General features: G+C 44.1%; 1 protein-coding gene and 1 long non-coding RNA gene across 5 annotated transcripts in view; both read left to right on the top strand.

Moving 5' to 3' along the window:
• Positions 1-22,124, top strand: part of EGFR (epidermal growth factor receptor) — a 298,096-nt gene that overhangs the window by 149,805 nt on the left and 126,167 nt on the right. The gene's annotated exons all lie outside the window — the stretch shown is intronic.
• On the top strand, positions 4,762-7,193 carry LOC114811041. Its single transcript, XR_003758722.2, has 3 exons — positions 4,762-4,909; positions 6,581-6,666; positions 7,092-7,193. It is a non-coding gene; the product is annotated as an uncharacterized LOC114811041 (long non-coding RNA).

Below are 22,124 nucleotides of genomic sequence, written 5' to 3'. Positions count from 1 at the left end.
TATAGGTTATTGGATAACTCAAAAATAGATAGGCACAAAAAAGGAAAAGTGAGATGAGACTTTTTTGTGGTTGATTTGAGGGATAGAAGCAATCATTTTCCATACTAAAAGGCCTCAAGTTAATTTGAGCAGTGGGACCTTCTCTTTGATTTTTTTCGGTTAGTCTTTCCCTTCCTTTCCCTCTAAAACCTGGTTAACGCTCAACCCGTTCTCAGATATGCTACTGGTCTGCTTACAACCAGCTGTTGTTATCGTTATGATGCTGCTTGCAGTCAACACAGACCCCAGAAAGCTGGCTTGGAAGTAACCCTCCTTCTTCTGCACGGACTATCCTAGAACTGCCACTGGCAGTCGGGCTGATGGAATGCATTCCCACAGAGCTGGGGAATGTGTGGAAGCAGCTGTGCCGATGAGTCGGAGAGATGTGTGAAATGTGTGGGTTTAATGCCCCACAGTAGAAATGGACTTCTTTTTCTTCTGGGCTAAGGATACAGTGAGTGCATATACTTGTGTGGGTGTGTTGTATGTGTGCACATGTGCCCAACTCTTATTCGACCCACCCCGATGCTGAAATCCCTACATCTAGCTGCTTCCCTACTTGATACTCATCCTGTGTTGCCTTTTTTTCTGACAAGAGTAGTCTGTTTTTCCAAGCCCATTCAGGAAGTCCTCCGGCATAATAATGGCTCCGTTATCTAGCGGTCAAAGTTTACTTAGGCTTTCACCACTTCCGCTGCCCACTTGAAACATCAGGAAAAAATTGTGTACGGCGGCTAGAACCCTTTTTCGAGCTAGTTGCAGATCGGAGTGGGGAGGGGGCGGGTGGCCTGGTCAGAGTCTGCGTGGGTTTCCATGGAAAACTCACATTTTTGAGCATTAAAACATTGATAGGCTGTCAAGCCTCCAGTTTAAATGACATAACCCCGGGTCTGGGCAGAGGCAGCTCGCCCGTTAGTCTGATTTATCTCATCCTGCGCAGAGCTGAGAGTCAGGCCCTTTTTTCTCCCCCCTCGGATGAAGAATTATGGATTGCTAGAAAATGTTTTTGTCATAAAAACAAACAAGCAAGCAAACCGGAAAAGGAAAAAAAAAAACCACCCTCCTTCCAAATCCCTAGCTGTAGAATATATGTGCAGGAAGTCAAGGCTGAAAGAATTGGATCGCAACCTAAAATATAGTCAGACCTGTTATCAGTAAGTGGATTGGACAGAGATAAGGGAATCTATTATTTTTCCAGCAGGACCAGCGACCTGCCCATGGCTTTGTGAACCTCTCCATCTTCCCTTTGTCTACTGCACACCAGCCTGATCCCATTTCTGAAGTGTGTGAGCGGGAGTGCTTTCTACCCTATATATCGTTATTGTTATGGTTATTATTAGTGATAAAGATGGTAATAATTGTGGTGTTGGTTAAGTGCTTACTGTGTGTCCTGGCATTTGTTCTAAGCGCTGAGGTGGAGGCAGGCAAATCAGGTTGGACACACTCCCTCTCCCACATAGGGCTCCCAGTCTCAATCCTTTCACAGGTGAAGTAACTGAGCCTTGGAGAAGTTAAGTGACTTGCCCAAGGTCACACAGCAGAAAAGTGGCAGAGCCGGTCCTTCTGACTCCCAGGCCCGTGATAGAGCTCTGTCCACTAGGCCACGCTGCTTTAAGATATGAAAACATGTTCCACACAGATAACTTTGTGTTGCCAAAATGAGAGCAGCCCAGCCCGAACAGTGGAAAGAGGACAGCACTGGAACTCAGAAGGCTTGGCTTCTAATCCCAGTTCTGCCACTTGCCCATTGTATGACTTTGGGCAAGTCACTTCACTTCTCTGAGCCTCAGTTTCCTCTACTTTAAAATGGAGATTAGACTGTGAGACCCAGATGGAACTAAGGGACTGGGGTTGAGCTGACTATATTGTATCTCTCCTAGTTCTGAACACATAGTAAGCACTTACCAAAATACTGCAGTTGTTTTTATTTCCCTTTGATGATGTGATGCCGGTGTCCTAGGGTTGTCTTGAAAAGTCAACGGCTTTGCCTAGGGAATCAACTTTACCCCCTTGCCTGCAGTACGGGCTTCTTGCTACATGGAACATATATTGCATTTTTGAGCCGGGTTGGAATGTGATTTAAACAGAAAAGCCTCCTGTTGCTTTCCAAAGACAAAAAATGATCCACCCCACTTCATGTTGGCAGAATTGTGATACAGAGATAAAGTGATTGATTACTTCCATTTACTCTAGCTCATGAGCTTAAGATAAAGAGAACTCCTAACCATAGGGAGGCCTAACCTGGGGAAGAGGGAAGGGCTTCTCTCCCCTCAGTTGAGTATATCCTCCTTGTGGGCAGAAAAATGTGTCACTTCAATCAATAGCATCTATGTGCATATCTTTAAATTATGCATTATTCAAATTAATTTTAATTATTCATATTGATATATTATTCGAGCTGTTTATGTTCATGTTGTTTACATTGTATAGCATTCACATCATTTATATTATTCACCTATTCACATTATTCACTTTTTTATATTAATGTCTTTCTCCCCCGCTGCACTGTAAGCACTGTAAGGGCAGGGAGCGTGTCTGCTAATTCTGTTGTATTGGATACTCCCCAAGCACTTAGGACAGTGCTCTGCACATATTAAGCGCTCCATAAATATTATCGATTGAGCACTCGCCACATGCAGAGCGCTGAACTGCGCACTCGGGGTAGGACAATAGAGTCGGCAGATGTGATCCATATCTGCCAGAAGCTTACAATCTAGTCGGGGAGAGAGACATTAAAATAAATTACAGCCAGGTACAAACACCAGATACAGTGCACTGCTCATACTATCATTACTACTATGGTGCCTCATGTTGAGATTCTCATTTTCAACTGGATGCCGAGAATGTCTTCTCTTGTGAGGTAACCTTCCTTCCCTTCCAGTTCTCTACTTGTGGATTCAGCCAGAGTCCTACTAAGTCCGAAGGCCCACTCGGAAGGCCCCTCGGGTCACACCCAGATAATTTTCGGACTATTTTCATGTCAACTACCAAGCACATGCACATGCAAATTTTAATGGCACCTATATTATTCTGCTTAGGCAAGGGCTCATTATAATACAATTTAGAGTGAAACACCTAAAGGCATGTGACATTTACCGTAACTGCAAATTAGTTTCTTGACATTGGCCCTTCCCTGGGATTCCTAGATGAATGGACACTTAAATCTATCAGTAGTCTGACACCTGAAAAGTGAGGTCAAAAGGGAAGGAGTCTTAACAGTGTTAAATATTATTGCTCCTTTAAAATTAAGACACATTGTTCCTTCTGGTTTTGCCCAAAATAAGCCTCAACAGTTTAAACCCTGCTCTCTTTCCTATCCCAAGTGAATTTATTGTGTTCTTTGACTCTCTCCCTTGCTCCTCACCTTTTTCTCTCATTTTAAAGTTTAGAGAACAGTTATTTGGGGTTTTGGTAAACAGGTGGGAAGATAATTTCCATGACATTTATTAAATTGTTTAATATACATGTCAAAAAAAATAGCACAAGGACAAACTCGAACATCAACTTTAGGGAAATTTGACCAGCAAGTGATTCAATGTTAAACTGCAGATTTATCTCAGGGAGCAAATGCCAAATTTCAGTATTGGGAGAAATAAACCATAATATAGAAGCAACTGAAGCAGCAGGAACTGAAATTACATTTTTAAATAATCAACTTTAATTCCCTTAATGTATCACCCTCTCACTTTTGATATGGGAATCCGCTGAATGGGCTTTGGGAGGGGACTATTTTTGAAGGATAATATTTTCCTGCCTTTGAAAAATCACTTCCTCTCTGTAGTTTAGTTTGAAGGTACTCGCACACATTATATACATTTTGTACCATATTGACTGATTCTAATAATAATGTTGGTATTTGTTAAGCGCTTACTCTGTGCAGAGCACTGTTCTAAGCGCTGGGGCAGATACAGGGTGATCAGTTTGTCCCACGTGAGGCTCACAGATAATCCCCATTTTACAGCTGAGGTAACTGAGGTACAGAGAAGTTAAGTGACTTGCCCACAGTCACACAGCTAAGTGGCAGAGCCGGGAGTCGAACCCATGACCTCTGATCACAAAGCCCACGCTCTTTTCACTGAGCCACACTGATTATGTAATGCTACATGGCTGAAATGGGACAGGTTTTGAAGAAGCCAAACTTTCTACCCAAGAGCTAAGATTCGCTTTGCTGGACTCCAGCCTGCTGATGTCCATTATCAGCGTGCGTCAAATTAAAGGACTTGTAAGCGCTTGGTGGAGCAGTGTAGCGTGGTCGCTGGTATTTCCATCTGAAGGGAAGAATGAGAATGGGCTGTCCTCAGCTGGCTGGCACAGGCCGCAAAGAGTTCTAAATCTTGCGGCAAAACAATTTGTGAAGAGGATCGAACGTGCAGCTCCTCACTTCTGAAGTGGCAGAGGGGGTGGGGGGTCTTAGTAGGAAGAATGCAGTAATTACAACATCCACACGACAACCAAGACAGGTGTCTGGAGGCAAACCACACAGTTCTGTGTAACGACAAGCAGTTTGGGTCTCGGTTTACATCTGGTGTGAAAGGAGGGATTCGTGTTTCCTCCAGTTCAGGGTTCAAAGAAAAATCCTATCATACTCTTTATTTAACCTTCTTGAGCCGCACACACCCCGGGGGTTACGTTCAAGAAGCCCACCCGTGGTATGCACGGGTGCCTAGCATTCCAGAATTCTAGGGAAATTGGATCCCAGCGGAACAAATCAACCTTGTGACTCAGCAGGATGCAAATAGGAGAGAAGTTCGATGAGGCGTGAATCTGGGACACGGGGGACTGCCCCCACCCAGGCCAGGCTGTGTGGTGAAGTCAACTCTGTAAAATGGGGATTGTAAATCTCGTCACCTGCCTTAGACTCAGGATTGGCGTGAGTATCATTTTGGGCTCTTCTGCTGAAGGAATATCACAGGTATAAGGAGTTGTGATTAGGGGAATCCAGAGCTGGAAGTGACCTGGAAAGATGTCTAATCCAGCCTCTGCTCCCAAGCAATGGCTGTCTTAAATAATGCAGCACAGTGGTTTTGTGACCTAGTGAAAGAACACTGTGCTGGGAGTAGGAGACCTGGGTCCTAATTCCAGTTGTGTCACTGACCTGCTAGGTGATCTTGGGTAAATCACTTACCCTTTGGAGGCCTCAGTTTCCCCATCCATAAAATGGGGATAAGGTACCTGATTTCTTAGATGGGGAGCCCTCATGTGAAACAAGGACTGTGCCCAACTGATTCTCTCCTAACCATACCCCACCCTGTGCTTGGTACCCACTGGAGTGGGATATGTTTGGATTTAAGGTGAATTCGGGAAGTGCTGATGGGAGAATTGTGGGAGAGAGGAATATTGCCACAGATGAATCCCTCCCTCTTCCCCGGAACACCCATAGAGCTTCCTGTAAATTAGAATCTAGAAATGTTTAGTCTTGTGCCAGATTCCATAGCAAAGGTGAACTGAACTACTGAGGGCAAGATATTTTAGCAAAAGTATTTGACTTCTTTGATAAGACGCTATTCTCCTGTTAGTATGACTACAAACCTATATTTGGGTTGGTAATAATCTCTTCCCGTGAAAATATATGATTCCATCTTTGTTTCCCGTCAGACCAGAGGCAGGAAGCTTGTAGTATGGAATTATTTTTTAATAGTATTTTTTAAGTGCTTAATATGTGCCAGGCCTTGTACTGAGCGCTGCGGTAGATACAAGATAATTATCCCACATAGGGCTCACAATTTAATCCCCATTTTACAGATGAAGTAACTGAGGCGCAGGGAAGGTGGATGGTTTAACCGAGGTTACCCGGCAGACAAGTGGTGGAGCTGGGATTAAAACCGAGATCCGCTGACTCCCGGCCCGTGCTCTTTCCACTAGGCTGTGTGGCTTTCCATTCGGTGCTCCATGCAGCTCTGGGTATAGTTCAAATGGCTTCTTTGCTAGCTTGTTGGGCCTTACTGAAGAGGATTAATGCATTTTATGCGTTCTGTATACCGTAGCTCAGAAAACTAAAATTGATTAGAGAAAACCATGCTGAATGAGATAAGATGGTCGATTCACCTTCATAATAGGATTGGAGAGGTTAAATCCCGATTAAACTTTAAAGATTCTCAATCAGTGACGTGGGAATTGATTTTTTTTTGAAGAGTATTTCTGGGTTCAAAAGCTACACCGTGTCTCAGAACTAGACAGTCACGGAACCCTCTTAAGAAAAAAAAAAAACTACTAAGACCAAACTTGTGACCTAATTCGAATTGCACAAATTGCTTGTTTTCCCTTGAAATACAGAGTAAGGGAAGAGAGCCCAGTGTTCACTTTCGAGGTTGTACCTAACCGATGATGCTATAGCCAGCGTGAAGGTGAATTTCATGTAAATATTGGTATCCAAAGATTTGTTTTAGCCTCGTGGTTTTAAAACTTTCACTTAGCATCCAAATATTACTTGAAGGTCTTGTAAACTTTGCCATTTTAATGAGTCCTCATTTCATGTTGTTTTTCATTGAAATGAGAACATTTAGGCCTGATTTTGTTCAATAACAAGTACATCATTTTACAGATAATTTTAACAGCAATCATCATGGCTCATCTCTGCAGGAGTATAAAAGTCACAGCAAAGTTTTTTTAAGCCTTTTCCCAGCTCTGGTAGGGTCCCTTTGATTTAATATCTTTCTCTGGTCTACCAGTAATAATTTGGTAGCTGTAGTAAAACTGACTAACCTTTTATCATTACTGGCAACTGGGACATATTTGTCTGTTTGGAAAATGAAGCTTAATTGTTCAGTCAGTTAATAGTATTTTTTGAGGGCTTACTGTGTGCAGAGCACCGTACTAAGCACTTGTGAGAATACAGTATAGCAGAGTTTGTACAGTGTTCCCTGCCCACAGTGCGGTTACACTCTATAAGGGGAGAAAAACATTAATACAAATAAATTACAGATATGTACGTAAGTCCTATGGGGCTGTGGGAGGGGTGAATGTAGGGTGATGCAGAAGGGAGTAGGAGAAGAGGAAATGGGGGCTTAGTTGGGAAAGGCCTCTTTTCACTCTTTTAAAACTTGGTTTCCCAGTTTTCTTCAACAGATTTCTAGGTCCTCGTAATCCACCAAGAGGCTCACGTATCAGCAGTACCAACATATTTCAAGAACAGAAATAAACCTATGTTATGAAAATATTTTTGTTCATTTCGTAAAACCACTAAGCATGGACAATATCATAAAGACACACAGAGCTTGCTTCTTCAGCTCCTGGCTAATTTGCTCCTGGCTGAGAGCTCTTTATCAGAAACAGCTGGTGAAACCACTTAGAGGTCAAGGCCACCATTTTCTGAATCTGCCTAAGGGTGATTCTAGCTCCCTTTGCAGTGTGGATCAATTTTCTTTTCTGGCCATGCATTTGCTCTGGGAGTTTAAGCCGCTTCAGTGGAGGTCAGTAGGCTTTCAGGACCCCCTGTTGAGTACATAGAACTTGGGCAGATTTCCCAGCTGGAGCCGTTAGCGTGACGCCTCCCTCCGTCTCTCTCTGCTGACCTATTCTCTGGGCAACCAGTGGAATAATACCTGCCCCCTTGCTGCCTTTCCTCCATCCCTGCTCTCACCATAATGAACTGTGAGTGTATCTACCAACACTGTTGAATTGTATTCTCCCAAGCGTTTAGTTCAGTGCTCTACACAAAGTAAGTGCTCAATAAATACGATTGAAATATGATTGATTGGCAGGTCTTGTCCCAGTACCAACTTCTGCCCCAGTCGATAGAGAAAACAAAGAGAAGCAGATAGAGGTCGCCGAGCTTCCTTGTCCTCGATTGTCTCTACCGGGTGATGCCATGATAACCCGACCCAGGTCGGATAATTCAATAGTGCTTCCCTCTTAAAAGTTGCCAGCTATGCGTAGGGAAGAAATTATGAAAAATACTGAAGAATTTACAGTGGGCATGGGATCAAGGTCATGCCCTTATTTTGTGCTAGTGTAGACTTTCCTTACTGACAGAAATGACTATGAAATTATAGAGAAGACGAAGTCATTATGCTTTAGTTGTGAGATGAAGTTTTGCGCCGTTCCGAAATGGACTAGTTATTTCGGATTTTATTTTGGCCATTCAGTCACACTGCCGAAGATTCGAATCGAATGTCGTCTTGGAAAGCATTATTTGGTTCTTCCAGTCAAGCTCCAGCTGTTCCCGGTGCAAACTCAACTAACCGGAAAGACTGGGATCATGTGTGTCCAGACTGACGCGAAGCAGTTGGCTCTCGTAAAGCTCAAGCCCTCTCGCAAATTAGAGCAAAACCATATGTGGGAAGAAAAGTGCCTCCACCAGGAACTTACAACACAGCAAATGTGAGGTTCCCGCAGTAGACAGAAAATGAAATCTAATGGAGAAAAAATGCAACCGATCACACACAACCTTCTGCTTTCTCAGTTGGAATGAAATTTTGCACATTGCAAGGGAAAAGTTTGTCCTCCGGGGAACTGCTGACAGGATGACATCTGGTGATAACATTTATTCATTTGGAACTGGTTAAGAAGAAGCCAGTTTCCATTGACTGAGGGAGAGAAAAATGTGTGGTACGGAGTTCAGCTTGTTGTCTTTGGGAATCATAGGTTTTATCCTGTCATGGGAGGTGATTATCTCAGTGATGCCTTCTGTGAAGAAGGCTGGATTCATGAGGTTCTGATTGTGTCGTGCACACTCAATTGCACAATAGCTGGACCGTGCAAGTGGCTGTTTTATACCTTGCTCTTGTCGAGCTGTAGTTTTGCAGGGACTCGCCTCCGTTGATGATTGGAAACTCTGCGGGTGTGTCCATGCGAGGTTCGGTCAGTTGGTTAAATGATACGGTGACGGCAAGGCCCCTGGGTAGGAATTTTCCAAGGGACTCAAGGATACCTCTAGGTACGGAGGCCCTAATCGGCGGTATTTATTGAGCACTTACTATGCGCACGGCACTGCGCTCAACATTTGGGAGTACACTGTAACAGAATTCCCCGCCCACAAGGAGCTCACAGTCCAGAGCCACAGTTAAGCTGCAACCTAGACCCCCATTGTGACTAGCTCTTTACATACACCCTGGTGCGTAAATCTGTCGCTTGTTGTTGTGTAGTGTGTATCTTTGCTTGTCTTGTCCTCTGCTGTTAAACTGAGGCGTCTCAAGGACGTGAGAAACACCTCCTTCTTTTGTAATAATAATAATAGTAATAATGTTGGTATTTGTTAAGCACTTACTAGGTGCAGAGCACTGTTCTAAGCACTGGGGTAGATACAGGGTAATTAGGTTGTCCCACATGAGGCTCACAGTTAATCCCCATTTTACAGATGAGGTCACTGAGGCACAGAGAAGTTAAGTGACTTGCCTACAGTCACACAGCTGCCAAGTGGCAGAGCCGGGATTCGAACCCATGACCTGTGACTCCCAAGCCCGGACTCTTTCCACTGAGCCCCGCTGCTTCCCTAAATCCCTCATAAACCTGAGGAATTATATATGTGTATGCGCCTGTCCATATGTACCTTGATTCTATTTATACTTGATTCTATTTATTGCTATTGTTCTCGTCTGTCCGTCTCCCCCGATTAGACCATAAGCCCGTCAGAAGGCAGGGACTGTCTCCATCTGTTACCGATTTATACATTCCAAGCGCTTATTTGTACATTCCAAGCGCTTAGTACAGTGCTCTGCACATGGTAAGCGCTCAATAAATACTATTGAATGAATGAATGAATGTACCTATGCATGCACACACACACGCAACATGTGCATATCCTTCAGTCAGCCAATTTATTGAGCGTCTACAGTGTGCAAAGCACTGTACTAAACACCTGGGCGAGTACAGTGTAACAGTATAACAGACACATTCCCTGCCCACAATGAGCTTACTTTTGTACCAGCGCTTAGAACAGTGCTCAGGGCTTAGAACGGTGCTTGGCACGTAGTAAGCGCTTAACAAATGCCAGCATTATTATTCCCTGTGGACGTTTGATCCCTCTAGACTGTAAGCTCCTTGTGGGCCGGGATCGGGTCTGCCAACTCTATGGTACCGAACTTTCCCAGTATAATGCTCTGCAAGCGGTCATTGCTCAATAAATATTACTGAGTGAAAGTGTGATCAGATGACCAGTGCGTTCCAACAACGCTTTCTGTGTTGGCGCATGTAAGATTGGCTTTTACTGAAGGACAGGGACCACGTCTAATTCCCACCTGTGTATTCTTTCCCCGCGTTCAACACGGTAAGCCCTTTCATAAATGCCATTACTATTTCTACTGCACGGTTGCATTTCTTACTTGCAGGGCCAAGCACCATTTTCATTTCTTTGTAATCGTTGTCATGATCCCGTCTGAAGCTTCTGCACCAGTCGTCAATCAGTTTCCGAGTGCCGTACACTGGGTTGGACCGCCTTCTGATTCTCTGTCTTTACTCATCACGGCTGCGTGACCCTGGGGAAATTTTCACTTCACTGTGACCCTGTGAAGTTTGTCCTGGGCACTCTGCTTACGGCGGCCCCATTTCAGCTTATTCATTCAGTAGGATTTATTGAGCGCTTGCTATGTGCAGAGCACTGTACTAAGCGCTTGGAATGTACAAATCGACAACTGATAGAGACAGTCCCTGCCATTTGACGGGCTTCCAGTCTAATCGGGGGAGACGGGCGGACGAGAACAATGGCAATAAATAGAATCAAGGGGAAGAACATCTCTCAGAGAGCAGTTGTTGAATACCCTGTTGTTGTTTATCTTCCTCACTTGTCCTGCCTAGTGAAGGTGCAATACGACAAGCTGGTTTTGGTGATAGTAAATCGATCATTCCAGGCATTCATTATTTGTAATCCTGTTTTACCACTGAGGTAAGTGGAGCATGAAGGTAGGCTCTCAAAGCCAGATGGGAAACCTATGGTAAATTAAAATCTCCGAGTTGCAGAGAATTTGGCCACTTCAGTTGTTCTGTAGATCCTCTGGTGCCTCTGTGTCTGCCAGTCCCTAGGCCGTCCTGATCTCCTCGATTTGGTTTTCTGTGTCTTCATCTTTGCATCACCGAGTCACGTATCGCCTCAGTATTGCTCTGCAAACAATGGGCTCCAGTAAACGTTATTGACTGGCTACCACCTGGCAACAAATGATTCTCTCTAGTGGATTAAAATCATGGTTTCCATCAGCTATTTTTTATTCTGCAATAAGTGAACACGTCAAAGACACGTGTATCGATTGTCTCCTCCCATTTTGGTCTAGTCTCTGTGACTTTGCTTCTTAGAGGTTAAAAAGAATAGAGCAATACTTGTATTTTTCTCCATCTGGGACTCTGCACTCTTTCTGGGGTATCTTAAGTGCCATCTTTCAATTTAATTTAGTAACGGCCTTAGTGATATGGCTGCATAACAAGCATGCCCGTTTCACTCACTCTGAGCTTCTTGTGGGCCGGGAACGCGTCTACCAACTCTGTTGTATCGTTCTCTCCCAAGCGTTCAGTACAGTACTCTGCACACAGTGGTGCTCAATCAATTCACTTGATTGATTGAACTTGGGTTTCACAGCTAGTTTACCAAAATTCAAATAGTCTGTTGATAAACAGGGGATAGTCTTTGTTTTTATGGTATTTGTTAAGCACTTACTGTACATCAGACACCGTACTCAGCGTTAGGTAGATACAAGCAAATCAGGTTGGACACAATCCATAGCCCATATGGGGCTCACGATCTTAATCCCCATTTTACAGATGAGGTAACTGAGGCACAGAAAAGTGATTTGCCCATGGTTACACAGCAAAGCCAGGATTAGAACACAGGTCCTCTGACTCCCAGACCTGTGCTCTGTCCACTAGGACACACTGCTTTATGGACGGGGAAAACGTCTGCTAAATCTGTTATATTGTACTCTTCCAAGCAGTTAGTACCGTGCTTTGCACATTGTAAGCGCACAATAAATACCATTAGCTGATTGACTTGTATGAGTCCAGCAGTGGGTTCTCAGGTGAACTGTTGACCAGCCACGGGAGAATTTTGTCAGGAACAACCGCCTCAGCAAAGTTGCCATGGAATGCGAATTACGCAATGCGTTTCTCCGAGTGGAACCCCTGGGTTTCAGAAGATCCCCGTAACAGAGCCTGCAGTATGAGCGCTCTCCTCCCACCCAATGGCTATCAGAGAAAGTCTTAATGACATCACCTTGCTTAGGCACCATTCCAAGTACTTCCTGGAGACAGGAAATACAGCAGCTCCAATAAAAATGAGTTTGCCACATGCTAGACCCTGGAGTGTTTCTTAGCTGTGGCCTACTCTGATCTTTCCTTGTGTGGCCCACTTACGTTCTCCAAAGAGTGCCCGATTCCTAATAAAGCAGAGGACAAGCCAGGCACAAGTCTGTAAGAATAAGAAGAAGAATAGTGGTATTTGTTAAGCGCTTACAATGTATCAAACACTGTTCTAGGCCCTGGGGCGGATACAAGCGAATCAGGTTGGACCCAGTCCCCGTGGGGCTCCGAGTCTTAATCCCCATTTTACAGATGAGGTAACTGCGGCACAGAGAAGTGACTTGCCCAAGGTCACCTAGCAGGTAGGTGACAAAATCGGGATTAGAACCCGGGTCATCTTGACGCCCAGGCCCGTGCTCTATCCGCTAAACCATGCTGCTTCCCTGCTACCTGTTCTCAAAATCCAGTGGAACCTCAGTCTCCAAAATTCAAAACAGTCGACTGATATGTATTAACTAGGAGAGGGAAAGAGGGGAAATACCCAGGGAATTAAACGGCTCTAGGCTTCCCTTGGTACTGTTCCGTGGTTAATATAGACAGCTACAGACAAACTCTGCAGGAGAGGTGCCTTCTGGAACTGCCACGGAGTTTAACGCCTCGTGATCAGTTGTAAGGATCATTGTCAAACGGGAAACTCCAAATATCGTTAGGCCTACCCACATACTCTTCCCCTCCCTGATTCTCTTGCCCCCATTTATTTTGTATTGCTTCCTGGTGTGACTCTTTAGCTCGATAGAAAAATCATCATCACGCTGTCAAAAGTGAGTGGGAGAATCAAAGCTGCATAGTTCAACCAAATTTGGCTTAACAGATATGCAGCCCGGTTGGCCTAAGCTGGGTTGCGTAAACTCGGTTGGTGTCCCCGAAGAGGAAAGGCAGAAAAAGCGAGTGTTCAGAACAATGTATGACTCAATAATAATGGGTCCTAATCTTCTGGCAGAGTGCTCCGGACTGCCAATTAACCTGAAGATGGCCGAGGTTATGTTATGTACCGACTTGCACTTGGCAAAGTCTCCGTGGGCAATATGGAGTTTAATGCTATTATTGAATTCTGCTGCCTGGGCAACAAAATAGCCAATGATACAGGTAGAAAATCACATCGAGAATAAATGTCCTCTTCGCTGGAATGGAATAAAACCCATCCCTGAGCAGTTTTCAATTAGACGACGAGTTACTTCATCAGGAATGGAAGTATGCAAGTGAGGAAGTGATGAGGCATCTCGTTATTTAATGCAAAATGGCAGTTTCTACGTGGTTGCCATTTTTCCAGTCTCGTGGTTCTATAAAGCAGTGTGGTTTGGGAGAGCAAAGGAGATCAAGAGCTGGGTTCTATGCCAAGCACCACCACAGGCATCCCCAATGTCCTGGTGCAAGATAACCTTTGGGTACCGATCGAAAGGAGGAGGCTCCTTTGTGACGGACACAATTGGCCACAGATCATCAAAGACAGCTTCTGTCACTTGGGAAAGCCCTTCAGATGAAGGGCTGGATTACTGGGGGAGAGGATAGCGAGGACGGGAGGTGTGATCCTCGTTTCCGTACACCCGAAGTGGAGTCTCTGGGGCATCTCCAGCATCTAGAGCAAAACCACCACCCATCCAGCCTCCTCTCTCACATCCCTTCTTCCTCTCTGTCCCTGTACATGGCCAAGTGGTCTACATACCTGCTCGTAACCTGGCAAAGGAGTCCCGAAGGAAAAACCTGCAGGCATCGCAGGGACATTGAGACTTTGCCCTAAACTCCATTCTGACTTCTTCTTACCTCAGTGGACTTGGGACAGGATGGCACTTTTGCAGGATCATAGACTTTATCTGTGGGGACCAATAGCAACACTGGAAAGTGTCTTTTGACATATGTGCATTTCCCAAATCTCTCTTGTCTTATGCCGTCGAGTCGTTTCTGACCCGTAGCGACACCCCTGAAACGTCTCTCCCGGAACGCTCCGTTCTCCATCTGCAATCGTTCTGGTAGTGTATCCATACCGTTTTCTTGGTAAAAATCCCGAAGCGGTTTACCACTGCCTCCTTTTGCGCAGTTTACTCAAGTCTACGCCCTTGACTCTCTGCGATGCCACTGCTGCCCAGCATGGGTGAGTTTTGACTTGCATCGGATTGCCTTCCACTCACTAGCGAAACAAGGAATGGAATAGGTATGCCTCTGCTTTACTTTCCCTCCCGTAACTGAGACTGGTAGAGTACTGGAAACTCTCCAGGTACGACCCTGAGAGGGACCCAGATCTGTGCCTGAATGAAATTCATAGTGATTTTAGAGACTCTGTGTTGTGCCTGACTCTAGAAGCTGTCTCTGGCTTGGAAGAGGGAGGGAGGACTCCGTAAGTAATCCAAAGGATCTTATATCGGGATATGTTATGTCTGGCTCACTTCACAAAGAAAAGCCCTAAAAGTGTGGCCGTTATATAGAAAGTCTGTCTTTTGGGTTGAATTGATTTGGATCCAACATGGGAAAAATGTGGAGTTTTTAAAAGATCTGTGAATTTGGAAATAACTTCTTAATGTGAAATAGGCCATTTTTAAAAAGGAGTTCTAATGAAAAAATATTATTTTATCTCTATCCCCATTTTTTAAATGGTATTTGTTAAGTACTCACTATGAGCCAGGCACTGTACTAAGCACTGGGTTAGATACAAATCAGGTTGGACCCGATCCATGTCCCCCATGGGGCTCACAGTCTTAATCCCCATTTTACAGATGAGGTAACTGAGACACAGAGGAGTTAAGTGACTTACCCAAGGTCACCCAACAGACAAGTGGCAGAGTCTCTAAGTCAGAGACTTAGAACACAGGTCCTCCGAGTCTCAGGCCTGTGCCCTTTCCACTAGGCTATGCTGCTTCTCGATAGGTTAAAATTTTACAAATTGGTCACTTGCTTAATTTAAAATCCTGTGCCCAATAATCTAATCCTCTTCTCGGATATGCAACGGGGAGCCCTTCAAATATTTTCCCTTCCTGCAACTTCCTTTCTTCCTTCCTTTTTTTTTTGTTCAACTGATATAGTTATCTCCCTCTCTGTCTCCTGCCTTCCCCCTCTGCCTTTTAGGACTTTTGCATTTTCAGAGAGGATCCAATCAATCAATCGATTGTATTCATTGAGCTCTTACTGTGTATAGAGCAATCAATAAATCAGTCCATCAGTGGTTTTTATTGAGTGCTTACTATGTGCAGAGCCCTCTATTAAGCGCTTGGAAGAGTATAAGCAGCGTGGCTCAGTGGAACGAGGACGGGCTTGGGAGTCGGAGGTCACGGGTTCGAATCCCCGCTCTGCTACTTGTCAGCTGGGTGACTGTGGGCAAGTCACTTAACTTCTCTGTGCCTCAGTTCCTTCATCTGTAAAATGCGGATGAAGACTGTGAGCCTCACGTGGGACCACCTGATGATCCTGTATCTCCCCCAGCACTTAGAACAGTGCTCTGCACATAGTAAGCACTTAACAAATACCAACATTATTATAACAGAATTAGCAGACATGTTCCCTGCCTATAGCAGGTTTACAGTCTAGAGGGGGAGATGGGCATTAATTTGAATGAATAAGTTACAAATGTGTACATAAGTGCTATGGGATGGAGGGGTGAATAAAGAGTGCAAATTCAAGTGCAGACCATGTAAGACCATGTAAGGAAGAGCTAATATTTGTTCTTTGTTGACTGATAGCTCAGTGACTCCGGTTATCTTACCCAGACTATCAGGGTCACTGCTGATGTAGCACCGCGAACCAAGCGAAGTTCAATGTTTTCACTAATTCTTGGAAACGCATATTTTCCTGTTAAATAAATAAACCAAAAGTGTTTCAGAGTCAAAGTTCAGTTTATGATAGTTGTTCCATGGCTCTCTTCCTCGCCTTGCTTCTTACATTGGTGCCAGTATTCATGGGTAACTCGGGAGAGCTCACACCCCATGCAACTCAGGCAGAGGTGCAATCCTATTCGTTTCATCCTCTAGGATGCCTCTGGCACCCTGGATGCATATGGCTGTCAACAGTGACAGAGAGTGATCAATCAATGGCATTTCTTCAGTCATATTTATTGAGCGCTTTCTGTGTGGAGAGCACTGTACTGAGCACTTGGGAGAGTACAATAGAGTAGGTAGACTATCCCTGCCCTCACAGTGCTTACAGTCTAGTGGAGGACTTTACGGTCTAGTGGAATCTACAAGAGAATGGGTTTTAGCTGTGTTCCTGAACAAACTAGGAGTCAGGTGACAGACTTCCTGCTACCATGTTTTTCCTGAATGGAGAACAAGCAGAATTGGAGGTGAAAAGTTAAAGGATAGGAGGCCAAATCACTCCCTTCTTTGAGTCTCTGCTCCCTGTATCTCTCTACAAAATCATGAAGGCTCTGGACAGGGCGAACATGTAAATGTTGTTTTTCATTAGACTGTAAGCTCCTTGTAAGCAGGCCATGTGTCTTGTGCTCTCGTTGTCCTTTCCCAAATGCATTCAGTAGGTGCTCAGTAAATGCCATTTCTAGTAGTATTACTGCCAAATCTCACACCACCGTGGAAGCTGGAAAAGTGATGGGTCCTAAACAAGCGAAAGAATACATTTCTTCAAACAGCAAGTGCTAAATCTATGGAATTCACTCCCACAGGAAGGCAGGCGGACTGAAAATATGGATAGAGTCAAGAAGGGTTTGGATAAATTCGTAGATGACTTGTTCATGAGCTAAAGAGGGAAAGGGAGAGCTGGTTTGAGGCAAAGATTTTCAGTGTTAGACAGTACATCCCCAGACACTGGGATGGAGGGAAAGAAGAGCATGGTCTGTTCTTACTGCCTGTATTATATTGTCCTCTTTGATCCCCAGTTCTGCCTTTCTTTTCATATGTGAGGCTCTGTGGCTAAATCTTGGATGTGTTGCTGACATTTCCTCTCTTTGTCCAGCGCCACCGAGGCGGTAGACACGTTCCCTGCTCACGAGGAGCTTACAGCCTAGAGGGGGAGATTGTACAATACATTATGGTTGTGTTACATAAGGGTTATGAGGCTGAGGGTGGGGTAGATATCAAGTGCCTAAAGGTACAGATCCAAATGCTTAGGTGATGCCTCTTCCAACCACACCTTCGCATTTCCAGTTCATGTTTGTGTTCAAAAATGAAAGGATGGTCCCTTGGATCCTTGCAACTCGTTTTCAGGGTCAGTGCAAATGACTTCTCCCTAAATCTCATCTTAGCGGTCAAGTGTTCAAGGTAAGAATAAGATACTAGAGAGAGAAGCAGGTACCGTGGCCTCCGTTTCCTCTTTCTCTCTCTCTTTCTTCATCTTTATGTCTTCCCTCCCATTTTTGTAAGTCTAGAAAAAATTGCCAATTTTTTTTTAAGCTGCCTTTAAAATGATTTTCATGGGCTAAGTGCTCATAAGATCCGGACAGATTGTTCTAAACCTATTCGTTAGATAGAATTATCATTCATTTTAACTGTTGTCTAAAATATTGTGCCTCATCTTCCAGGCATCAACAAGAACAGTGTTAAGGGTCTCTATGCCACAACACTGTATTAGGTACTGGAAAGCAGGTAATAGAGATACCAACTTTCTGATTCAGTTTGTCCAGACTTTGCTTCTTGGGAGCAGAGAGCAATGTATCCTCTAAATAGGAAAATGAGAAAGGGAGGTAGCCTGGTCTGAAAGTTGAAGAAAAGGTCTAGGAATTGGGAGATGTGAGTTCTTTTTTGAGCTTCGGGACAGATTGTCTATTTTGGAACAAGTTGCTTTTTTGTGCTCTGCTTTCCCATAGGTGGAGTGGACTGTTTTACAGTATGAAGATCTATGAGGACCGAGGGTTTGTGCTTTTAGTATGTTTGGGGGCTATACTTATGGGGAAGTTGCAATTTACTATTATTCTGATTTTGTGAAGGCTTCTTTCTCCTCTTGGGTTTTTTTCATGACATCTGTTACTATGTTCTAAGCACTGAGATAGATACAAATTAATCAGATCGGACACAGCCCCGTCTCATGTGGGGCTCACCGACTAAACAGGAGGGAGAAAGGTTTTGATCGCCATTTTAGAGTTGCAGAAATTGGAGCCCAGAGAAGTGACATACCCAGGGTCACACAGCAGTTAAGTGATGGAGCCAGAATTAGGCCCAGGCCCATTCTCTTTCAACTAAGTCGTGCTCCTTAGTTCTGAGACAGAAGCTCTGGTCAGTTATTCCAGGGCCTTCACTGGACTTTTGATTATATGGTCAACTGTAACTTTTTTTTATAAACTCTTGCTTAAGTAGTGTTCATTTTCAAGGGTGATGTAGCCTGTGATGTGAAAACCCCATTGATTTTTACCTATGCCCTTTTCACTACCCCTCATTTCTGCTAGTAAGGTTTGTTTGTTGTTGTTTTTTAAAAAAAAGGGCTAATGGAAAAAATCTTTAAAGCTATGAAGTTCTTCTCCTGGTGCCTGCTTCAAAGTAGCATCAGTTGAAGTTCTTTTTCAGGGTAAATTAATTTTATTAGGAAATATTTAAATGACCTTACCTAATCTATTTCATATAGTAATTGAAATCTAGGCTTTAGATTTGTCCTCTGGCTTGGGCACATGAGAGCATGAAAAATAAATCTCATTCTTCCCAGAGGCATCAACTGATGGCAGAGGTTTAAAGTCGGTGGTGGGGCGGAGGGGAGGGGGGAATAGATAAGTTCATTAGAAGAATTTTTATTCGGGCACTTTAGTCTTCTCTGGGTCTTGCAGATCCACCTGGGGAATTCAAGAGCATCCCATATTCATGCAAGAAATCCATGTTCCCTAATTCCCGTCTCTGTGATTGTGTTGCTGCCTTGTCAAGTGGAACCTGCAGCTGTGTGATCTGAGTCTGTGTCTTTCTAAGAACGGAGCAATTTGCTATTGTTGGGATTTGGGAGGGTAAGAACACTAAGAGAGGATTCCGGAGATTTCTAAGTTGGGCTCCCCTGAATCATGCTGCCCACCTCCTCCTTATTCATCTGGTTGTGGTTTTCCTGGTTTTGATTTTGGTTTTTAGTCTCCAGCTTTGTTTTTATGGTATTTATTAAGCACTTACTATGTGTCAAACACTTTTCTAAGGGCTGGGGAAGGTACAAGTGAATTAGGTTGGACACAATCCCTGTTCTTTTTAGGGCTCAAAGTCTAAATTCCTTTAACTGCTGCACTCTCTTGTCTTCATTCAATCATTTATTGAGCACTTACTGTGTGTAGAGCACTGTACTAAGCTCTTGGAAAGTACAGTTTAGCAACAAATAGTGTATTGTACTCTTCTAAGTGCTTAGTACAGTGCTCTGCATATACTAAGCACTCAATATACCATGGATTGATTTAACCGCTCACAGTGGTAGGAGCGTATGGATCTAAAGTTCACCTAGAGATTTCAGAAGATCTGAAATGAGCCCTGCTCGACACTAGGCATCCACTCTGCCCTGCCCCAAGAGCGAGAGAGAAACCCCAACCAAAGACAAGGAAACGGATTCACTGCATTGTCAACAGGCAGGGTAGCAGATATTATTGTGAAATTAATAGCAGCAACCATAATAATGGAAAGAAAAGCTTCTGGTGTCTAACCGTTTGAAACGTTGACTTGAAACAATAGGACAGCACATCCCACACTGTAAATCTGAGTCCTGAAAGAAGCGGCTTTGGGGTAATTCGCTGACACCAGGAGATCTTTTCCAACTTCTTGTGCCAGCATCTGTAAGCGTGCATTAACGGACCCCACCTGCTGCCACAGGCATTCATCACACATCAGAGTGGCGTGCGTCTTTTGGGAAGTAATTTTACAGGGCCTTGCCTTGTGTCGGCCGGTGTCGGCCTGCTTAACTGTTGTTGAAGGACTACTTGTGTTCAGTGGGCGGTGCTCTGACAGCTTCGTGGCTTTCTCCTGAAGTGTCAACATAAAGAGAAAGCCAAGGATGGGTTTCACAACCTCCTTTTCGTTTGCTAAAACGTAATAACAGATGTGGACATTTTGGAGAAGGAAATATGCACCTGGCTCAATATTTAAAGCTCCTTCTAATGTTTTTGTGCTCTCTTATGCCCTAGCTCCATTCTGTTTTTGCACAACGAGGATCCCAGTGCATGTTGAGCATGACTGACGGGGTCAGCCTCGTTTTCTAGGTTATACAGGGATTAGAAAGGTTTCTTGAAGTTGAGCTGTGTAATTCATCTCTGTAGAGGAGTAGCCTGGGGGAGGGGCAAGTTAGTTGCTTGCTTGGCAAAATGACCGGATTCATATGGGCACAGTGAGGAATGATCCCATTTCCCAGATTCTCCCCTCTTTCAAGAATCTTCCATCACCAAGCCGGGCTTCATTCTCAGTTTTAATCGATCCATCAGTGATGCGTATTGAGCATCTCCTGTGTGAAGGAGATGCAGTACAGTAGGGTCGATAGGCATAATCCGTGTCTACATGGAGCATACAGTCTATAGCTACAGTCTAAAGCGTGTGTTCTTTGCTCCCGCTAATGGTGAAAGAAAATCATGGCCCACCTCTTGGGAAATTCTTGTTATGCCCTACCTAGCCTGATTTTGAGTGGATTTTGTTGGGACATTTTAAATATTGCAAACCATTTGGAGAACTTGGTAGGGTCAGTGGCTTTCTTATGTAAATCATGAGCTCATAGTCATGAGGACCCAATCCCGGCTATTTTGTACGCATCATAGTGCTGGCAGATGTTCTGAGCAAACAGTTGTATTGATTACATCTTAAAACCTCAGATATAACCAGAGTCTTAGCTTGGGGCCCACTCTTTGAGGCCCAGAGGTTTCTGCAAAACCTTCATTTCCTCACCCAGGCTACGAAACAACTACTTTCTTTGAGAAATCACACCAATTTATTGCTCATCGGTGTTGATCACAACTAGGACAAAGTGAGGTTTTGTCTAGCAGAAGAGCAGATCTCTGTCTCCCTCTCTCATCTGGAGCGTTGCTTGAAAATTCTAATCTATGAAAACCCCATTCTTATCTTCCCAAACTTATATTACACTTTCAGGGAGGGGTGTGTTTAGTAGAGTGCTTGACAGGAAATCAGATGGTGTGTGTGTGTGTGTGTGTGTGTGTCTTCTGATGAACCACTTCTGGTTTTCGGGGGTCTTCTTGTCAAGCTTTTCTAGCTCTCTTTGCCTTCTGTTAAACGGAGAACATGTTCCCTTCCATTATGCTGGAATCCTTCGGGAAAGATAGACCACATAGTGTCCAAAAGGCACGTCTGAGAATGTTTACGTTAATGATGCAGTCTCTTTCACACAGGTCTTTTGAAAGTTTGTCTCATGCTGAAACAGAGTTTTTCCCATTGGAAGCATTACTTTCCTTATTCTCTGAAAAATATCCCAGAGAGATGTCCCTTAACATTATTTTTCCATTAATTTCCCTGCCCATCTCCTGCTTTTAAGGATTACTCCAGTTGTTCTTTTTGGAATTACCTTCCAAAATTCTTTAGCAAAAACTATAGGGCTAAGGATAGAAATTCAAGTATTTGAGCTGGGAGTAGCAGTGGTATTTACTGAGCACAATATCCTATACTACGTGACTGGGAAAGAATAATGAAAGCGCAAGACCGATCTCCTACCCACAAGGTGTTTACACTTCAGGTGCTTGAACAGGACACTCACAATGTGTAAGTGCGGTTTATTTCACTCACAGTAGTTATTTTTAATCCGTAAAGTTGCAGGAACAGAAGGGTCTTTACAGTGGCCTCTCTGAGTTTAAGCACCTTTTTGCAGTTCTTCGAATCTGAAAGCCAGATCGAGAAACAGGACACCAGGTCCCAGCTCAGTCACTGTCCTGTTGCGTGACCTTGGGCAAGTTACTTAACCTTTATGAGCTTCAGGTTCCTCATCGCCCTTGTACTTGGATTTTCACCCTTTATTCACTCCTCCCTCAGCCCCAGAACACTTAA

This window comes from Ornithorhynchus anatinus, chromosome 4 (assembly GCF_004115215.2).
Source record: "Ornithorhynchus anatinus isolate Pmale09 chromosome 4, mOrnAna1.pri.v4, whole genome shotgun sequence".
In the NCBI taxonomy this organism is placed as follows: Eukaryota; Metazoa; Chordata; class Mammalia; order Monotremata; family Ornithorhynchidae; genus Ornithorhynchus; species Ornithorhynchus anatinus.
Note: the sequence above shows the minus strand (reverse complement) of the source record. Positions and strands in the feature narration are given on the sequence as shown.